Source organism: Suncus etruscus, chromosome 7 (genome assembly GCF_024139225.1).
Source record: "Suncus etruscus isolate mSunEtr1 chromosome 7, mSunEtr1.pri.cur, whole genome shotgun sequence".
Taxonomy (NCBI): domain Eukaryota; kingdom Metazoa; phylum Chordata; class Mammalia; order Eulipotyphla; family Soricidae; genus Suncus; species Suncus etruscus.
Genome location: NC_064854.1, coordinates 55749201 through 55767111, shown reverse-complemented (window position 1 = coordinate 55767111; position 17911 = coordinate 55749201). Strand labels below are relative to the sequence as shown.

Sequence of the window (17911 nt, the reverse complement as noted above, 5' to 3'; positions counted from 1 at the left end):
CCCCACCCCGTTCCCTTGCTTTACAGGTGCCTTGGGAGCACTAGTTCAGGGAGTTGAAGCTGGTGTGCTGGTCTGCCTCCCACTCTCAGCAGCATTCCCCAAGAACCACCGAGTGTAGCCTCCAAATGGAATCAAACTAACCTAACAGGACCTTCAATTAACAGGGACCTCCTGTTCACAGGAACCTGGTTCTTTGCTTGAAATACAGAGCATTTCTTTTTTTTTTTTTTTTTTTTTTTGGTTTTTGGGCCACACCCGGTAACGCTCAGGGGTTACTCCTGGCTATGCGCTCAGAAGTTGCTCCTGGCTTGGGGGACCATATGGGACGCCGGGGGATCGAACTGTGGTCCGTCCAAGGCTAGCGCAGGCAAGGCAGGCACCTTACCTCTTGCGCCACCGCCCGGCCCCAATACAGAGCATTTCTGCTGGGCCTGAGCGTGCCCATGGGGGGATAGAGATGTGCAAGCACATAGGGCTGAGGGTGCACATGCGTCTTCGCCCACTCTGGTCACTCGGGGAGCCGCCGTCGGCCTGTGGGCTTTGCGTGGAGCCCATCCCCACCCCGAGTGGGGCAGAGACTAAGCTTGGAGTTGTGGCGCATGTGAACTCCAGAGACATGAGTTATGCTGAGAACTACCCTGAGAGGTAGGATCTGGGAATGGGGTCACCATGGGGGTGTTCACACTCTTGAAAAAGCATCTCAACAGCCTGCATTTGTAAAGTGTGATTAGAAGGTGCGAGAATGGGGTGGGGCAGCACGAAGGTCTTCAAGGCCCAGCAGTGTCTTTCCTCCCCTCTGTTTTTGGGGCTGTGGAACTCTCCCCAGAGATGCTCAGGGCCCTCCTTCGAGTGCTTGGCCATTGGGGTTGGTGTCTGAGCCCAGTGGGGTTGGGGGGTGGGAGGGCCCAAACACCCTGGCTCTGCTTAAGGGATCATGTAAAGAATCAAACCCAGGCCCTCTGACCTGTGAGCTGCCTTCCTGGTCCTAGCCGGAAGCTCCAGATCCCAGCAAAGATATTTCTTCATCTTTGCTCCAGAAATGTAACCCCTGCCATCTTGGTGGTCTAAGGTATAAATCTTGGGGTGTGGCCGAGATTTTTTTTGGGGGAGGGCCTCACCCGGCAGTGCTCAGGGGTTACTCCTAGCTGTCTGCTCAGAAACAGTTCCTGGCAGGCACGGGGGACCATATGGGACACCGGGATTCAAACCAACCACCTTTGGTCCTGGATCGGCTGCTTGCAAGGCAAATGCCACTGTGCTATCTCTCCGGGCCCGTGGCCAAGTTTTTATGCCCTCTCCCCATCAGTGCTGAGATCCCCCTATTGGGGTAGGGACCCACAGTTTAAGAAGCTGAAATATTATGCAGTCATCAGAAGAGATGAAATCATGAAATTTTCCTATACATGGGTGTATATGGAATCTATTATGCTAAGTGAAATAAGTCAGAGGGAGAGAGATAAACACTCATCTATGGGTTTTGAGAAAATGAAAAACATTTGTATAATGATTCTCAGAGACAAAATAGAGGAGGACTGGAGGGTCCAGCTCCCGACATGAGCTCACCACAGGGATTGTTTAGTGCAGTCACAGAAATAATTACACTGAGAATTATCATAACAAAATGTGACTGAATGAGGGAAGTAGAAAGCCTGTCTAGAGTACAGGCCAGTGTGGGGTGGGAAGGAAGGACACTTGGGATATTGGTCGTAGGAATGTTTCACTGGTGAAGGGTTTATATATATATATATATAAAATCAAAAAAGAAAAGAAAAGAAAAAGAAAACATAAGGCCTCCCAGTGCTTATCACAGGCTGTGTTCTTTACACTGACTGTATAGAAAGAGGAGGTACAGGGGCCGGAGAGATAGCATGGAGGTAAGGCGTTTGCCTTTCATGCAGGAGGTCATTGGTTCGAATCCCGGCGCCCCATATGGTCCCCTGTGCCTGCCAGGAGCAATTTCTGAGCCTGGAGCCAGAAATAACCCCTGAGCACTGCCGGGTGTGACCCAAAAACCACCAAAAAAAAAAAAGAAAGAGGAGGTACAGTAAATGCTCCCCATATACACCTCAAACCAGGCCCTTTGCCTGGTCTGTATTGTGAATGGAGGGACAAAAAAAAAAAAAAAAAAAGAAGCTGGGCCAGTGTTTCTCAGCCTCTTTCACTACCTCATTTTCTTCCAACATCTCCTGATTTTTGGGGGTGCCCATATTGGCACGGTCTTCAGCTGAGAACCCCCCCAAGTGAGAGAGGTCGTGGGAAAGGAGCAGTTTTGTTGGTGGCTTTGTTCCTGACTCTAGCCAGAGATCCCTGAAAGGTGTCACTTCCACCTTCCCCATCACCCTCTGAGCTGCAGCCCAATAAATCTGACCAACACACCCCACTGTCTTACATTCAGATGGGGCTGGGGTCAGGCAGGGCCTACCCTGGGAGTGTTTGGGGCCAAGATCAGGTTGAGTAGGAAGTTAAGGATTTGTTTGTGGGTGTGTTTGTTTGCCTTTGGGCCACACCCTGGTGGTGCTCAGGGCTTGCTCCTGGCTCTGAGCTCAGGGGACCATATGAAATGCTGGGGATCTAGGTCTGCTGCTGCAAGTCAAGTGCCCACTGTGCTATTGTCCAACCCCTCTGATGGTCTCTCGCCCCTGGGGCTCAGGTCTCAACAGTGCTGACCAGGGAGGTACCCAAGGCAGTTGACATTGGCCCAGCCAGCCCCACACAGAAGGGGGACTCACCAGGAATCTGAGCCACAGAGTCTGCCCCACTCTTTGCCTCTGCCCACATCCGCCCAACGCATGCAAACAGCCCTCAGGCTGGTTCTGCCTGGGGAATTTACATGCCCCCTCCCAGGATGTACCTGGACCTTGTTCCTGGGAGTCCCCCAGCTGTGGGTAGAGCTGCACTCTCATGGGGGAGGGGCTGACATCCAGATGGTCTCCTGGACTCCCCATTTCCCTGTTCTCTCCCAGGCATCCTGATAGGTTCCCTGAGCTGGGATGAGGTGATGGTCCAGGGAAGAAGGAGCTTGGTGGTCTTGTCCTTCCACCCGCTGACAATTTAGAGGAGCTCAGTCAGAATACCCTCGGACATACTCCCACATACACACACTTACCAGCTACTTTTTGGGTCTCCAGGCTGAAAGCAGGTGGGAGGCAGTGGAGGCTCTGTGCAGGGTCTGGGGGTGGCAGGAGGCAGAGGGGGGACTGTGTGCAGGGTTCAGTCCCATGGACAGATGGGAGCAGCAGGACTGGGGTGGGGAGGAGGATTTTATGTTCAGGGATGCTCCAGAGTCCTGCTGCTGGCCCAGGGAAATCCCCACATTTTATGGGGGCACACCCCACAGTGCTCTGAGTCCTCCAGTTGGTTCTTGGAGGCCCCTCCTGGTGGTGCCTGGGGCTAGCTCTCTGGCCCCCAGATTTCTTTTTGTGTTTTGTCTTTGGACCTCAAACAGTGGTGATCTGCCTGTACCATCTGGGGTACTGAGAATTGAACCAGGGTCAGTGCCCTTCCCCATGGTACTGTCTCTCCAGCCCTAGAACCCTGAGTTCTTGGCCCTATGAACTCTCTCCCTCAAATTTCCAGTGGTTTGTTTTGCTTCATTTTGTTCAAGGGCCACACCTGGCTGTGCACCTGGAACCAGAGGAAGCTCAAGGGATTGAACTTGGGGCAGCTCTTTCCGCTGCTGTGCCCCCTTCTCTAGTCCCAAGAGAGCAATTCCACAGCAGTGGGATCTTCCCTAGTTCTGGGGAGACTCTGAATGGTTCTGTGTGGGGTGTTACTGGCATTTGGGTCAGCGGCTTTGGGATTGTCCATGAAGGGTAAGACAGTTAGCATTAGATCCCTGCATCATGCCCCTCACCATGGCCCTTAGAGAGCCCCACATAAACACCCTATGCCTACTCCTTACTTCCCCCTGGAGAATTTGAGAGGGCCACAAAAGGCTGCAGAACCCATGAGTGATCAAGCGAGCATGTCCTGCCAGTGTGTGACAGTTTCAAGTCACAGTCAGAGATGAGCTCTCGCCTCCTTAGTGGCAAATGGTTGCCCCCTCCCACCCATTTTGCACAAAACCCTGTGGCCCAGGGCAGGCTGGGACAGGTCTATGTATGTCTTCCTGACCCTCGTGGCAGCTACAGGACCCAGGCACACACCAGTGGCTGGACGGCTCCAGAGGGCCCACCCAAAACCCTTCTCTCTGGGGAGCTGTGGGGGGTTGGTGGGACCAGACTGGATAGTTAGGTGGCCTCGGTTTCCCACCTATGTGCATCCGGCCTGAGGGCAGTGGCTCAGGACCCTCCTTTGCCTTCTTACAGGACTGGGGTCCCCCAATGACTCTCCTTTGCTTCCTCAAAGCGGGGAAATCTCCCTTTTGGGACTCACTGGATCAGGCCCGGAGGAGCTCAGTGACTGACAAACAGTGGAGGCTTGTCCAGAGTTGTGCAAAGTCGCTATTGTAACAGATGTGGACAGAATGGGCCTTGGCAGGAGAGATGTTGAAGGACCATCCCAGTCTCCGTGGGAGTTGGGATACTCCTTTCCTCCATCTTTCCTCCTCCCTGCCTTCTTTTTCCTTTCTCTTTCCTTCCCTCTTCCCTCCCTCCTTCCTCTCGTCCTTCCTTTCCTCTTCCCTTACCTTCCCCTTTTCTTTCTTTTCCTCCTTTTTTTCTTCCTTCCCTCCCACATTCCTTTCTTCTCCTTTCTTCCTTCCTTTGTTCCTTCCCTCCCTCTTCTCTTCACTTCCCTTCCCTCCCTTTCTTTCTTTCTTTCCTCCCTCTTTCCTTTCTTCCCTCCCTCTCTTTGCTTCCCTTCCCCTCTCCCTTTCTTCCCTTTCCTTCCTACCCTTCTTTTCTTCTTTCCCTCCTTTCTTCCCTCCCTCCTTCCTCTCTACCCTTGTTTCTTCCCATTTCCTTCCTTCTCTCCCCCTCCTTCCTTTCTTCCGTCCTTCCCCCCACCCCCAACCATCACAACCAGCAGTGTTCAGGCCTTACTTCAGCTCTGCACTCAGGGGCATTTCTGGCAGGCCTCTGGGGCCCATATAGGGTTCCTGGAATAAATCTCAGCCAGCCATATGCAGAGGGACGTTCTCCCCACTGTGTGATCTCTTGGTCCCCTTAGTTTCCATTTTGAGCCAGTGGAGAAGTGAATAGATAAATCTCTAAAGTAGCAGGACTTCTTTTCTTTTCTTTTCTTTTCTTTTTCTTTTACTTTTTTTTTGGTTTTTGGGTCACAGCGCTCAGGGGTTACTCCTGGCTCTACGCTCAGAAATTGCTCCTGGCAGGCTCAGGGGACCATATGGGATGCCAGGATTCGAACCACTGTCCTTCTGCATGCAAGGCAAACGCCTTACCTCCATGCTATCTCTCCGGCCCCAGCAGGACTTCATTTATTTATTTATTTATTTTGTTTTGGGGGCCCCATCCGTTTGATGCTCAGGGGTTACTCCTGGCTAAGCGCTCAGAAATTGCCCCTGGCTTGGGGGGACCATATGGGATGCCGGGAGGATCGAAGCGAGGTCCTTCCTTGGCTAGCACTTGCAAGGCAGACACCTTACCTCTAGCGCCACCTCACTGGCCCCATCCAGCAGGACTTCTTTCAGAAGATTGAAAACTGGGTTCTCAGTAGCAGTGGACATGCATTGGATGAAGAACTGAGCAAGAATGGGCGTTTGAGGGTCATGGGGAGCTGGGCTCCCACATACTTCGTCCTTAGATCCAGGCTGTGCGGGCACAGGGCCATCCGCTGGAACCAGGAAGCATGAGGCCAGTTCAGCTTCTGCTGCTCAGGCTTCAGCCTGGGCCTCATGGGCTGCCGAAGGGCCCAAGGCTGCCTCTTGCCTTGGGGTCAGCAGTGGTGAGAACCCCCTCAAGCATCTTAATTCCCTTCCCAGCCCAGAGTCAGCTCAGCTCTGGCTCTGGTCTGAGTTCTGCCCACAGACAGCCCTGCTGGTGGGCCGATGGAAAACATGCTAACTTCATTATCTCAAAATACATACCAACATTCTCACATGTAAATAAGCATACACTCACACACATAAAGACACACACAGTCACACATAACACACAGGACACAATCTTGCTGTATCCAATAACCTCTGTCTCTTCCCCCTAGTGCTTCCTAGAATCAACATCTCCCTCACTTATCTCCCACCCCACCCTCCTCTCCCGGTTGCTTTGCCACACCCCGTGATGCTCTGGGCGACTCCTGGCTCTGCTCCGGGATCACTCCTGGTGGGACTCAGGGGACTGAATGAAGTGCCAGAGATGGAACCGGGATTGGCTGCGTTCAAGGCAAGTACCCTCCCAGCTTTGCTTTCTCAGGCTCCTCAATTTCCATTTCTGACCTTGCTTTTTAGTTTTTGCTTTTTTATTTGGTCTTGAGTGAATAACCTAGTCCGGTCTTTTAAAACGCAGTAACGTCAGAATTCCTTTTCCCTCCTCTTGGTTCCTTCCTTTCCTTCCCTGTCGCAGACTCTGTGGTTCTGTAGTTTTCTTTATGTTTATGGTTTTTCACATAAAGGGAGAATTCAGGAAGGAAACTCACTGGGACATTCTCCTTGGCTAACAGAGTCTCCTTGGTGGCCCCACACTCATCCAGCCAGCAGGGACCCTTTCCCTTCCCCATGCCTGTCCATGTCATCTATCTCCCAAGGACAGAAGATGGCTGAATATCAGCAAACAGCTCATTCCTCGAATTGCCCACCCCCCGCAGATGGCCAAGATGGTTCTGTTTAAAAAAATCACTTTCTAGGGTCTGGTGTGATAGTAGGGCATTTGTCTTGCATACAGCTGACCCAGGATGGAACTGGGTTCAGCCCCCACTGTCCCACTTGATCCCCCAAGCCAGGAGCGATTTCTGAGCGAATAGCCAGGAGTAACCCCTGAGCGTCACTGGGTGTGGCCTAAAAACCAAAACAAAGTGTGAGGTGGCACTAGAGGTAAGGTGTCTGCCTTGCAAGCGCTAGCCAAGGAAGGGTCATGGTTCGATCCCCCAGCATCCCATGTGGTCCCCCCAAGCCAGGGGCAATTTCTGAGCACTTAGCCAGGAGTAACCCCTGAGCATTAAACGGGTGTGGCCTGAAAAACCAAAAAAACAACAACAACAAAAAATCAGTTTCTATGCTCTGGGTCCAGAGTCATAAGACAGCTTCCCTGCAGCTGACCCAGGTTCCATCCTTGGCATCCCATATGGTAACTCCACCCCCACCCCACCAGGGGTCATTCCTGAGCACAGAGCCAGGAGCAGCCCTTGAGTACCACTGGATGTGGCCCTAAAGCCAACAAAGTTTCCAACATGACAGGGTTCAGAGGTGTCTTCTTTCCTCCTCCTGGCCTTGCAAAGAGGTGACCCTCCTCCCTGCTCCTCAAAGGGCAGCCAGCAAACACACCTTGGAACTGGGAATGACGCTTCCTTGGCATGCCCCCCCCCCCCCCCCCGCACTCTGTTTCCCTGTACCCTCATGAGCACCCCTTGAGGACCATGAGTTCGTCTGTCCGTCTGGGCATGAACTTGTCTTCTCTGGGCAGGTCTTCACGCAAAGAAAAGCCTTGATGCCAGCTCAGGGATGCTGCCAGGCCTCCGTGTTCTGGGTAGAGGGGCAGCCTGTGCACAGCCCAGCATGGTGGGGGGTGGGGGCTGAGGGAAAGGAGGTGATAGGAAATGCTTTCTTCGCCAGCATCTGCCTGGTCCAGGATTCCTTCCACTGTCGCCTTCAGTTCTGCCAGAGCTGCTTCCTCTGCAGGAAAATATCTGTGCCTGAGCATTTCCGCCCACAGGAAGCCTCAGCCCCCACCGGGTGTTTTTCCTGAGCTTCCAGTACTGTTCTGGGTACCTGTGGGGCTTCCCCAATTCTCCTTTTGGACTCATCCTCTTCACACACCTCAGAATTCGGGACCAGTGGCTGCGCCACAGATATTTCATTTCTTCTGCTCCAGCTCTGGACACCCAAGACCCCCGATGCTTAAGTATGGAATATCTGGGGAGGCTCCTGTGTAACTTGGACCATTTTCATGATGGTTGGGGGCAGAGCCCGAGGGAAGCAGCATTTTGTGCTGGGGTTCAAAGCCAGGACTTCTCACATGATAAGTGTGTGCTCCCTATTTGGGCCTCTCACCCCCCAAGGCCTGACTTTTAGTTGCGTGTAAGGACCAAAGCCTTTTCCTAATGTGCTTAGTTTTCTTTTGGGCCACACATGAGCACCCTGGTGGTGCTCAGGGGTTACCCTTGGCTCTACGCTCAGGAATCACTCCTGGTGGGGTTGGGGGACCATATGGGATGATAGGGATCCAACCCTGATCAAACATGGGCCGGCTGTGTGCAAGGCCAGTGTTCTCTTCCCCTCCTCCACTCCTTCACTCCTTCCCTCCTCACTGTGCTAAAGCCCTGGCCCATTTTCTTTGTTTTAGTTTGAGGCCACACCCATTGGTGCTCAGGCCTCTCTCTCTCTCTCTCTCTCTTCTCTCTCTCTCTCTCTCTTCTCTCTCTCTCTCTCTCTCTCTCTCTCTCTCTCTCTCTCTCTTCCCCCCCCCCCCCTGTGCTAATACCCTGACCTTTAGGCATTTCCACCACTCCTGGAGATTCACACCCCCTGGTCTGTAGCACTAACCTCCTCTGATCTTGAATGAAGGGTATCCACTGACTCTTTGCTCTCCCACTTGAAGTTGAAGTTCTGGGTGCTCCTTCCTGAAGCAGCTACATCTTGGTGGGAAGTGGGGCAGCCCATGCAGGGTCTGAGCAGGGGCCAGCAGCAGAAGACTGAGTGGGAGGACAGACCTGTTGATAGCCCTCCTTGGGGTGCTGCTGCCATGAATGTGGCCTGGAGCCAGGCTGTGGAGGTCACGTTCCAGAGCTCCTGAGCTCTGGATCAAGTGTTGAGCCCATGGGGTGCTGGTGGAGGGAAGAACTTCTGACAGGGAAGTTGGCATGAGTGATGGCAATGGTGTGGAAGAGCCCTGCCAAGCCAAGCCTGAACAAACAGCCCCTTTTAGGACAGAGGCCCCTGCGGGACTAGGGTTGGGCCTTAGGACCAGCTGCTTACACGGGGTGCTTCTCCCATCTAACCTCAAGAATCAGCTCACATGTTTCCAGGGTATTAGTCATGGCCCCATCCATCCCCTGGGAATGTGTGTGTGGCTGATGGTCATGCTGGTCCGTCCCTTTGTGGATGATTCTGGGCCGAAAAGGAGCATCTGACCAGCGGATGCCCTGCCAGAAGTGAGAAATGTATGAAATACCTTTTTTTGGCTTTAAGGTCATACCTAGCAATGCTCAATTGTTGCTCCTGGCTCTGCAGTATAAACATCAACAGGGCTATAAAAATCGGAGCTGGAGGTCAGGGCTCAGCTGACACAGCTGACAGATGGCCCCGTGTTTCTATCTAGAACATTCACAGAGCCATAGCCTGGAGGCCTGCATGCTCACTCTGACCTCAGTCAGACTGCTTAGCAGCTCCTGTGCATGTTTCCACTTAACCCCCCCACCCCCACATACACACACGAAGGGATGTTCTGGAAGGGGTGAGATGGGGGTCCCATCCTTTCCCACCAGCAAAACCACTGCAGGGTGGGGCCTAAGACATAACACAGATGGCGGGTGCTGGCTTTGCATGCAGCTGACCCAAGTTTCATACCCAGCATACCGTAGGGTCACCTGAACTCTCCAGGAGTGATTCCTGAGCACAGAGCCAGGAGTCAGCCCTGAGTACAGCCGGGTGTGGACCCCAAACAAAACAACAGCAAAAACCCTTCTGGGGCATCCATGATCCCTTTGCAGCTCCATATTAGCAACTGTGCTTTTTTTGGGGGGGGGAAGAGGGCACACCCAATAATGCTCAGAGGTTACGCCTGGCTCTGTGCTCAGAAATCACTCCTGCAGGCTCTGGGGACCATATAGGATGCCGGAAATCAAACCTGGGACCATCCCGGTTCAGCCACATGCAAGTGGCAAGAGCTCTACCAATGTGCTATCCTTCCAGCCCCAGCAACCATGTTTTTTATCTTTTCTTCATATTTTTTTTTTGTTTTTTAGTTTTTGGGTCACACCTGGCGACACTCAGGGGTTACCCCTGTCTCTGTGCTCAGAAATCGCTCCTGGCAGGCATGGAGAACTATATGGGAGAACCAGGATTCAAACCACCATCCATCCTGGGTCAGCTGTGTGCAAGGCAAACACCTTACTGCTGTGCTATCTCTCCGGCCCCTTTTCTTCTAATTTTTATTATAATACCATGATCTAACAAGTTGTTTTAGGTATTAAATGTTCCAACCCCAATCTCACCACCAGTGTGACTTTCCCTCCACCGGTGTCCTCAATCTTCCACCCACAATCCCAGCTTGCCCCATTACAGGCACAAATTGATTTCCCATTGCCAATGGATTCACTCAAACTCAGACCAGCGTGGATCAATGTGAAATAATTATTCCCTCTTTCCATGGCATAACCAAAGTCAGTAACTAAGTGCTGGGCTGTGCTTGGTGTGAGTTGAACGTCTGTGTAGACTCTGAGCTTGTCTGTGTGCTGTGTAACTTTCCCAGCAGATTTCCTGGGATCCCACTGAGCTGACACTCCCATGAAATATTGAGATGTTGTCCAGCCATTCATAGTGTTCCTTAAATGGAGATAAAAAAGAAAAACATCCCCTTCTCCAGCGACTGCACACACTGGCCCGAATAGCCTAGGCACAAACCCTGCTTACAGTTGCACTGGGGCCAAGGAAACAGACAGGGAGAAAACTGGATTGAAGGGGGTCAGACGTGCTGTGTGTGAGGTGTGGGGAGGTGGGAGCTCTCGGGCTTCCCTATGCCACTCAGCCAGAGCCTGCATGCACCTCCTGTCTGGGAGGGGAACAGTGATTGCTGGATCCAATTAAGTGTTTTGCCCCCACCCCCAGCTGCTGAGTGAGCTGGTGAGCTGGTTGTCCTTGACCGAAAAAGGCGTTTCTGCATCTCTGTAGCATCTTGTGCTGGGCCCTTTGGAGGTTTTAAGCCAGTAGCCCGGCTCCTTGTCTGCCAGAATAGACAGACTTGCAGGCTCGGAGATTTTGGCAACTGGTGCGGACTGGCAACTGAGAGGGGGAGGTAGCGTCTTTCCGGCTGTGTGAGGACCTGGGACACTCCTCTGCAGAGTATTGTCCTGACCGTCCTCAGCCCCAGCCTTGAATTTATTCACTTGTTGTTTTTCTTCCCCCTTGATTTTTGAACCACACCTAAAAGGAGAGTGTAAGATGAAAAAAAAAAGAAAGTGATTATTGGTGGGCCAAATAGATAGTACAGCAGAAAGGGCACTTGCTTTACGCACTGTTGGCCTGGGTTCAATCCCCAGCACCAAATAGGGCGCCCTGAGCACCGCCAGGGGTGGAAGCAGAGGGAGCCCGGGGTCTATTGACAGACAGTGCCCTGCCCGCCCCGCCGCCCCTACATGATCCCTGAGCACAGAGCCAGGAAAGTTAAGTTTTGAATACCTCCAGGTGTGGCCCCTCAAAAATCTAGTTGCTTTGTGGGCTCTTTCTCCACCAATCATGTCAGGTTCAGGGCCCTGGAAACCCCAATGGTTGAGGCTATGAGGCTGGGGAGATGGTGCAAAGCACTGACAGACACAGCCCCCAGTACCACTTAAGTGTGGCTGCTACAGGAGTCACCAGAAGCAACACTAAACATGAAGCCACAATATGGAGGAGGAAGTTGGCTTTGCACACAACTGGCCTAGGTTTCAATTTCTGGCATCCCATATGGTCCCCTGAGCACCCAGGAGAGATTCCTGAGCATTGCAGGGTGTGGCCTCAAAACAAAATAACTGTTATACTAAATTAGTTAAGAGCCTGGGGAGGAAATCCACGTGGGACCAACACTATTTTGATCACTGAGATCAACGTTAGGGCTAGAGTACAACCCCCAAAAGAATGAAAGTCATAAAAATATAATTGGAGCAACAGTTCAGGAAGCCATAGGCAGAAAAAGCGGAGCAGAAAACAATGCCAGGAATGGAGAGGGGACAGTTCCTTGTCTTAGGTCTCAAGAATGGAGTTGCCCACTTTCCGCTCATTCCTACTTGTGCTTTCCCCCATTAAATCCAGACGGGCTTTACAGTACCGAAATCCATGTTTTCCCACCCAAGTTAGGAGTGTATGATCCCACCTCAGCTCTGGGTGTTTCTGTTGAGTCTGACCCAGTTTTTAGGGGGCATCTACCTTCCTAAAGGATGTGAGTGTGTGGGCAGCAGAGAGATGAGGGCTCTCCTAGAACAATATAGGGCTGGGCTGGATTCCAGCTTCAGATTAGCAGCCCAGCCACCTGCTGATCTCTTTTCTTTCTTTTTAGGGTATTTCTTGGGACAGATAGCCCTGCCCTTCTCCCCACCATTGTCCCTTGTTTATCTGTTTATCTGAGGTTTCTCAGCAACTTGTGTCCCTAGCGTGTCCCTGAGACAAGCCTGAGTGAGTCCTTCAGCCCTCCCCTATTTTCCTTTCATTTCTTCTTTCTCATTTCTAAGAAAAGACACAGGTTTTCGCTCTCCCCAAGTGCTGGCCTCCTTGGGGGTATCTGTTCTGTTGTGTTCTATTCAGTTTGATTTGTTTTGGTTCTTCTTTGACCACATGCAAGTGGAGGGCGTCCCCTTCTCCAGTGAGAACCAGGGCGGGGAGATGGGCTGCTGGGAGCCTTTTGGGGTGTGTGGGGATGAGTCAGATTGAGTCATGGTGGAGGGGGGGGGGGAACAGGTGAGACTGGTCAGTCCAGGTTGGGGGTGGGGGCGGGCGGGGCAGGCACTCTGTCTGTCAATAGACCCCGGGCTTCCAGGGCCTTCCCCTGCTTCTGGGGTTACACACATTTGTTTTGTTTTGTTTTGCTTTGCTTTGTTTCTACTTTTGTTTTTACGCCACACCCAGCTTAGGGCTCACTCCAGGCACTACTGGAGTAGATCATTTCTGATGCAGGACTGGGAATCCAACCTGGGGTGGCTGCTTGCAAAGGGGTGGCTGCTTGCAGAGGTGGCCCTCCCTGTTGTACCCAACATTTTTCTGTCTGTGAATGTTGGAGGGATTAGATACCTGGATCTCATGCTGTTCCAGAAGCTTATGTCTATTCATTCCAGGGTTTACTTTTTTTTTTTTTTGGCCACACCGGAGGTGCTCAGGGGTTACTCCTGGCTATCTGCTCAGAAATAGCTCCTGGCAGGCACAGGGGACCACATGGGACCATGCTGCTTGCATGGCAAATGCTATCTCTCCGGGACCCCACAGGGTTTACTTTTAACCCTTTGGTGACTCTTTACTTTGGTTTTGGGGCCACACCATTGGTCCTGCTCAAGGATCACCTTGCAGGATTTAAAGGACCATTGTTGGTCCCCACTGTGTCTCTGTGAGAGATGAATGTAGCAAGGTCCTTGAACCTGTTTCCTCCTCCTTTACCCTCTCTTTGTTCCCCTTCCACCCTCGTTTTCTTTCTGTGAGCCCCCACCCTCTGCCCTGTCCTTCCAATTGGCCCCTAGTCCCTGCATTGGATTTTCCACCCCCCTGGACATGCCCCAGCCATTCCTAGCCTAAGCCTGTGCTTTAACTGGGATTACCTGAAGCCTTAAGGCCAGGAGCCTAAAAATAGAGTCCTGAGTGATTCCCTTAGGCTCTGAGGCTCCCCTGGGAAGCCATCCAAGTTTACTCCAGGAAGTGGGGGCAACTACATGTCTGTTCTGAGTTGGTAGGGAAGCCCACATGTGGGTGCGGCCCTTTGCTCTGTGTATTATGCTAGTGTGGATGCTATGGGTGTTGGATCCACGCCATAGCCCAGGGCTCATGGTGGGGCATGGCAGTAAGCCCCTAGCCAGGGTGGCCGAACTATGGTCCTGTGCCATGTGCCATGTGCCATGTGCCAAGCAGGTTTCCAGCCTCGTCCTGTATTTCTCAAAATGAGACTGGGGGCTGAAGCAATAGCATGATAGAGGGCTTCACCTGCATGTGCCTGACCTAGGTTTGATCCCCAGCACACCAGTCTGGTTCCCTGAGCACTGCCAGTGGTGACCTCTGAGTGCAGAGCCAAAAGTAAATCCTAAGCATTGCCAGGTAAGGCTCCAAACAAAACAACAATGTAAGACCTTGAGTACTGAACAGGAGGTTTTCCATGAATGCCAGAGAAGAAACTGAGGAAACCACTCCAACACACACACACTTACTAGGCTGGGGCATTCTCATCATTCTGGAACATCCCATTTTCTGAACTTGAACTTGATTTCTGGTTCCCTTTACCTGGAGGCATTATAGCCTAGGGCTGGCTGGTGGCTGAAAGCCCTGGGAAAGAGAAGCAGGCTGGCTGTGCATGCAGCTCACCCAGGTTTGATCCCTGGCAATGCTTAGGAGTTATCTCTGTCACCAGTAAGACGTAGGCACCATCAGGTGTGATCCAAAACCCAGCCACTGCCTGCCTTGCCTGCGCTAGCCTTGGACGGACCGTGGTTCGATCCCCCGGTGTCCCATATGGTCCCCCAAGCCAGGAGCAACTTCTGAGCACATAGCCAGGAGTAACCCCTGAGCGTTACCGGGTGTGGCCCAAAAACAAAAACAAAAAAAAAGGGGCCGGGTGGTGATGCTAAAGGTAAGGTGCCAAAACCCAGCCACCCTTCCACACCCTGAAGAAAGGTGAAGCATAAATAGGGGGAAGGTCAGACAGGGGCAAGTGTGAGGATTGCGGTGCCAGGGGCAAGAATCTAGGAAACTCAGACTTGGGTGGGTGTTTCTGGACCATGTGCCTGAGAAGGGCCTCCAAAAAATATCCCCATACCTCCTGCATGTCCTGGACATGGGTCCTACAGTGTCTGACCTGGCTTTTGATCCCCATGTGAAGCTCCTTGGGGAGGGTTGGGGAACCAGTTAGCTGATTTGAAGCAAACTCCCACCTTACTCTGCTGTCAATACCCCCTCTTCCAGAAGGAGGTTCATGGGTGACCCAGTTTAGCCTGGGAAAGCCCACAGGGCCCGGTCCATTTTCGTTTGGTTTGTGTGAGAGACGGCGGTAGGGAGGATGCATCACCTCTCCTGACTGGAATGGGCCCATGAGGATACTCAAAAGGCAGGAGTCTTTGTTACCCACCACCATATGGTGAGGTCCCCCAAATCCTGGCAGGTGTGACCCATAAAAATAAGAAATAGGAGCAGGAGCAATAGCACAGCAGTAGGGCATTTGCCTTGCACATGGCCGACCTGGGATGAACCAGGCCATGCAAGCGCTGAACCAGGACCAATGGTGGTTCGAATCCCCAGCATATCAGGAGTGATTTCTGAGCAAGAGCCAGGAGTAACACCTGAGCAACACCGGTGTGGCCCCCCCAACAAAGAAAATGGGCAGATAATGCAGTGGGGAGAGTGCTTGCTTGCTCACCTAGGCTTGATCCCCTACATCCTATGTGGTCCGCCTTAGCACTGCCAGAATTCCTGAACAGAGTCCTGGCCAGAGTAATTCCTGACCATCATCAGGTGTGGCTCCAAAACAGGTGAAACAGGTGCAGGAACACGGGAGCGAGAAGAGCAGACGGCACATCTCTTGAAGCCATGTCTGCCACCATGTTCTCGCCATGTCCCGAGCTTGTCCCTTAGTGCTTCTCTGCTCACGTCTCCCTCCCTCCCTTTCTTTCTCTTTCGTTTTTTTTTTTTTGGGGGGGGCCACACCTGGCGACACTCAGAGGTTACTCCTGGCTCTGCTCAGAAATCACTCCTGGCAGGCACAGGGGAACCATATGGGATGCCGGGATTCGAACCACCATTGGTCCTGGTTCAGCGCTTGCAAGGCAAACACGCTACTGCTGTGCTATCTCTTTCCCCCTTTGTTTTGTGTTTGAGCCATACCTAGCAGGCGCTAGGTGTTCTAGAAGGTGCTCTGGGAACCAAATCCTCGGTCCTTTTCTTCTTCTCCACCTTTATATTCTCATTTCAAAAACAAAACAAAACAAAAGACAAACAAAAACCAACAACAAAACCCAGCCCCCCAGCCCCCACAGTCTTTGGGTGTGAGTCGCCCTGGCTGTTCTCACAGCAGGAAACTGTTTTCTCTTCTGTGGGGGGCAGTGAGGGGTCAAGATCCGGGCCCAGCTGGCCCAGCCAGCATCACTCTGGTGTTCAGTAGAACCTGCCAGAATCAACCTAAGCCTGGGGAAAGAGGTGGGGATGCTTAAGAAATGCAGCTGTCAGGTGGGTCCTGCCTCCTTGACCTGCCGACCCCCACAGTGGTGGCCACCAGTTTGGACAGTGCTGGAACAGTGGTTCATGCCAGATGCAAGGGGGAATCTGCAGGGAACAAGGGTAAGACCTCTGGGGATAGGAGGACTAGGAGTGAGACCTCTGAGGACATATCCTAGGGGCAAAGGTAAGACTTCTGGGAGCAGAGGCTGAGGCAGGTGTGAGACCTCTGGGGCAGAGCCCTGGGTCTTTGGGAGCCTCTGCTGGTTAGGACCAACTGACTTTATGAGGTATAGAAAGAACATTTGTCTGAGGCTAGCAGGGTTAGGGACCACTGAAGGACTTTCAGACCAGGACCAAACTAGGTAAGCAGGGCCCAGCGCCAAAGAACTGCACTATTTGCCTTGCACACTGTTGACCTCAGGTTTGATCCCCAGCATCACATAGGGTCCTTAGAACACTGCCAGAAGAAATTTCTGAGTGCAGAGGCTGAAGTCAGCCAGCCTCGAGCACCACTGGGCACAGCCCCGAAATAACATAAACAGCAAAACCGTACACAAGTTTCCTTATGTTTGTTTTTAGGTCACACCTGATGGTGCTCCTGCATCACTCCCAGCAGTGCCTGGACTATCCGCAGGTGTGGCCCAAACTCTGCCCCTTCACCAAAGGAGACAGAGTTAGAGGCAGCTGCTGCTTAGGCACGGGGAAGTGGGGGGTCTTTCCCTTGGCCACGTATCTGGGCATCTACCAACAGCTGAAATTCATGCTGCTTCCATCCTGGGTGGTTGTCAGAAAGGTCACCTCCCCTCTGTATCTGCTGCTAACAATCAAGTGCATGTGTGTGTGCGCTCATATATGTGTAACAGCTGACAGATGCACATGACTCTAAAGCCCAAATGTATGAGCGGGTCTTACTACACTTTCTTCCTTCCCTCCTCTCTCCTCTCCCTCTCCTTCCCCTCTCCTTTCTTTCCCTCTCCTCCCATTCCCTACCCACAATTATCAGCTCTTTATTTATTTTTCCTGAGATTTCTGTTATCATTTCCTCCTAGCACAGTTCACTGTCTTTAGACTTTCAATTTTGTTTTCCTGTCTTGTTTCCTTCCTCTTTGTTCTTTTTATTTTCCTTCCCCTTTACATTTTTATTTTATTTATTTTCGTTTTGGGGCCACATCTGGCAGCATTCAGAGATTACATCTGGCTCTGTGCTCAGAAATCGCTCCTGGCAGGCTAGGGGGACCATATGGGATGTTAGGGATCAAACCTGGTTGGTCACATGCAAGGCAAAAGTCCTACCCACAGTGATGTCTCTCTGGCCCCCTCCTTCCCTTTATTATTGATTTGTTTTTATTTGGGGACACACCTGATGGCCCTTGGGTTTTCCTCTTTGCAGCGTGCTCAAAGATCACTTGGAGGTACAAGGGAACCAGATGTGGCAGGGATTGAAGCTGGGTGTCTCAGTTCAGAGACATTGTCAGTCAATGTCTGATAATTCTGAATCAAAGATTATCTATCAGTGGTCCTCAAACTATGGCCCGCAGGCCACATATTGTATTTGTATCTGTTTTGTTTCTTCATTGCAAAATAAGATATATGCAGTGTGCATAAGAATTCGTACATAAGTTTTGTTTTTACTATAGTCAGACCCTCCAATGGTCTGAGGGACAGTGAACTGGCCCCCTGTTTAAAAAGTTTGAGGACCCCTAAATTTATTGTCAGACATTGTTAGAGGGTGTGCCAAGCCCCAAGTTGTCTCTGTCACTC

The 17911-nt window shown here is 51.9% G+C and overlaps 1 protein-coding gene and 2 pseudogenes across 1 annotated transcript in view; all 3 read left to right on the top strand.

Moving 5' to 3' along the window:
- The window catches only part of RALGPS2 (Ral GEF with PH domain and SH3 binding motif 2), a 443748-nt gene that overhangs the window by 283082 nt on the left and 142755 nt on the right, over positions 1–17911 (top strand). The window lies entirely within an intron of this gene.
- Positions 1789–1867, top strand: LOC126014837 (uncharacterized; annotated as a pseudogene).
- Positions 1932–2114, top strand: LOC126014826 (uncharacterized; annotated as a pseudogene).